At 43.0% G+C, this 3,436-nt stretch overlaps 1 long non-coding RNA gene across 1 annotated transcript; it reads left to right on the top strand.

Annotated features, from left to right (window-relative positions):
* The first annotated feature begins 665 nt into the window (after positions 1 to 665).
* Positions 666 to 2,989, top strand: LOC311597401. The gene is made up of 3 exons (XR_014779215.1): positions 666 to 803; positions 1,322 to 1,427; positions 2,569 to 2,989. It is a non-coding gene; the product is annotated as an uncharacterized lncRNA (long non-coding RNA).
* Positions 2,990 to 3,436: the final 447 nt, after the last annotated feature.

The raw sequence follows: 3,436 nt of genomic DNA, 5'->3' as shown, positions 1-3,436 counted from the left end.
CTGAAAGGGGCAAATATGAATGTCAATTTCCATTACTGTAATAAATATCTGAGATAATCACTTTAGAGAGGGAGGATTTGCTCTGGCTGGTAGTTTTTGAGTTTTTATGTCATCACATTACAAAAAAAAAAAAAGTACACAGGGGAGTAAAGCTGCTCACCTCACAGCTTTGAAGTAAAAACAGAGAGAGAAGGAACTGCAGCCCAGCAACTCCCTCAAGAGCGGCCCCTCACTCACAGAGACTGAAGAGGCAGCCACGGAGCCCATGTGGGTCTGTTCTAGGTCCCCTGCGTACATGCTGTGGTGTTCAGCTTGGGATTTTTGTGGGACTTCTGAAAGTGGGCATGGGGATGGCTCTGGCTCCTTTGCTCATTCTTGGGGCCCTTTTCCTCCTACCTGGTTGTTTCATTCAGCCTGGATATGAGAGTAAATACCATCTTATTATGCAATGCTCTGTTGATATCCCTGGGAGAGCTGCTCTTTTCTGAAGAGGATCTGTAAAGGAGTGGATCTTGGGGAAATGGGGTGCTGGAAAGAATGGAGGGAAGGTAGACTGCAACTGGGATGTACTGTGTGAGAGAAGAATAAATGAAAAGGAAATAAAAAGAGTACCCCCCTTAGAACTATCCTCACCTTACAAAAGTCCTACCACCTTCCAGGAGCTCCATCTGGCAGTGAATCCAAAGACTCAAGCCCTTGCAGTTACGGAAAGGCTTCCTTCAATGAGTTCACATGGATAACGAAGTTATGTTGACTTCACTGCATTTCTGAAATTCACAGGAAACATCAAGAAGACCCAAAAGGTACATGTTATGGTTGGAATATGAAGCATTCTCCACAGAGTCATACATTTGTCACTTGGTCCCTGGGATTGGTGCTGTTTTGGAAAGGGTATGGAAGCATTTGAGGGCGGAGCCTTGCTGGAGGAAGTGCATCACTAAGGGTGGGGCTTAAGGTCTTATAGTCTGGCCCCACCTCCTATCCATGCCTTGCTTCCTGACTTTGAACAGCTGTCACCAGCTGCCTCAAAACTATATCCTTCCTCGCTTAAGTGTTTCTTCTTAGGTATTTGCTCATAGCAATGAAAGTAACACAGTAAAGAAAAGCCACTTTAAAAAAGTAGATAAGTTCCTATCCCAAACTGGAATTATGAAGGACATCTTTTTCTAAAACAGGAAATTTACCAAAACAGCAGTGTAAATGCTGAGGTAAGGGAAGGGAAATGGTTGAAGGCAAAGAAACAATGAAGGGGATTTCTTTGGGTAATAATGCTGTTGTATGTGGTACAATGGTGACCAATACAGGACTGTGCACCTGTCAGTCCCGCAGAGCCATGAATCAAAAGGAGTGACGTCAAACGGAGGCAATTTACTGAAAACTCAAATAGGATGCTAGAGAATTTTCAGGATGGAAATCAGACAGAAACAGTAAGTCTAAGGGTACCATAACTGTGGGTCATGACTCAGTGGTGATGGTAAGGAGAAAAAGAGAGAGAGACCAGGTTTTTACTAAAATATTGTGGAACCTTAAGTAAAAATTTTGAGGATTCAGAAAGGACAAAAATTAACGTACACAGAACCAGTAGGCACTCATAAGAGAACAAGTGTGATTCCCCAGAGCTGAAATGACAGAGATTTCTCTCCAAGTAAACATGAGAGTTCAAGGCCTCTCTCTCTCAAGTGACATGTTCAGGACCACAGCGAGGCTGCCTCAGAGCAGAGCATCAGAGGAAAAGGATCTGGGAGAGACCCAGGTCCTAAAGACCATCTCACTCTGTTTAAAGCCCAGCACCCAACTGTCGTCAATGGCCAGGTACTGTAGATGGGGAGGAGACAGCCCCAGAGGGAAGCATGGTAGCTTCTGTAGATACGCCACAGCCCGGGTAGCTTCTGCACATACTTAGTGTCTCATAGCAGGAAAAAAGTCCAAAGTCAAGGCGTCAGGCTCAGGCTCCAAGGGATCCAGTCCATAAAAGACTCAAGTGTGCAGAAAATATAAATCATGTTATAGTCAGTCAACATATGCATGCTTTTAATTTAGATTCTTCTACCAGCATCTTATAATCCTTTGTTTCCTCTCAGTCTGTCCCTTAGACATCTGTCTATTTCTTCCTCAACCTGGCTTAGTTTTTTTTTTTAAACACATTTCAAACTCAGTGACAAGCACAAGCATACCTCCTGTATTCAACACCACTTTTTAAAAAATTTAAAAAACAAACTTTTTCAAATAATTGCTATATACACTTGTTAGAAAACTATCATGAGTGTTAGTGAACCATACTCCCTGCCCTAGCTCATCACTTACTGGCTTGTGGTAATCAAAAAGAGTAAGAAATATCTTTATTGGTCTTAAATCTCTTTAAAATAATGGCCTAAAAATCAGGCACATGAGAGATAAGGTCTACATCTGATACAGCATAAACAAAACCAAGTGAATGCATGTGCAGTGAAACAGCAGGAAGAGATGCCACAATGCCTCGTGCTGTCCTTATGTGAGTACGAGAAAGGGATGCTATATTACTAAGGCCATCTTTAAGCTGATGAGTTTTTGCTGGATGATTTCCTATAGGTACCAGAAGAAGCACTCACCTCTCCCTTTGATGGGCATGCTGTGAGGTGATGGAGTCTTTCTACCAATGTCTTGGGAGTTACTATCAAGTACTTCTTTAATTCTCAGTCCCAAACTGTGGAGTCCCAGCCCTTCTCTAAATCACAGGGATTTGATGAAAATAATCTAAGCACCTTGAGGAAAACTCCCCTCTGCCCACAGTTGGATAAAAGACACCCTCGTTGCTGGACTGCAGCGAATTGATGTAATGATCTTGGTCCCCAAAGTCAAACATGAGTCTCAATGAATGCCTTAGAATCTGGAAGTGATGCTCTTTGCTCTTTTTAAGGTTTATATTTATTCTTTCTAATAAGTGGGGGGCGCATGTTGTGTGCATCTGAGTGCAGGTGCCTGAGAAGACAAGAGGCATCAGGAAGTTGTGAGCCACCCAGTGTGTGTGCTGGAAATGGAAAGCATGCCCCTAGGAAGAGCAGTCCGCACTCTCAGCCACTGAGACATCATCTCTCCAGCAGTAAGTGGTCGCTCTCATCAATGGTATACTCAAGTGTTTGCTGAGTAAAAAATCTGAAGGATTTCCTGCCTGCTTTGTGTGATACTAAATACATTACCACCTGTGAGGCCACAGGAGGCCACCCTGAGATTTGAACTTAACTGCTTTCTCATCCATCAAGCTCAGTCTTCTGTAAGATCACCACCACCACCACCCATGACGACTCAACTTAATAGGAATTTGGCGGAATGTTTTAGCCACAGTGTAGATGTATCACCAAAGTTGCATTATAGTAGAACAGACTGCTGTTATTAATGATCAAACTCATCAGATAAAGTCCTCTTCCTCCTTTCTGTCTGTTTCTCTGGAATATGCTGT

This window comes from Acomys minous, assembly GCF_964271855.1.
Source record: "Acomys minous genome assembly, chromosome: 5".
Lineage (NCBI taxonomy): Eukaryota > Metazoa > Chordata > Mammalia > Rodentia > Muridae > Acomys > Acomys minous.
Note: the sequence above shows the minus strand (reverse complement) of the source record. Positions and strands in the feature narration are given on the sequence as shown.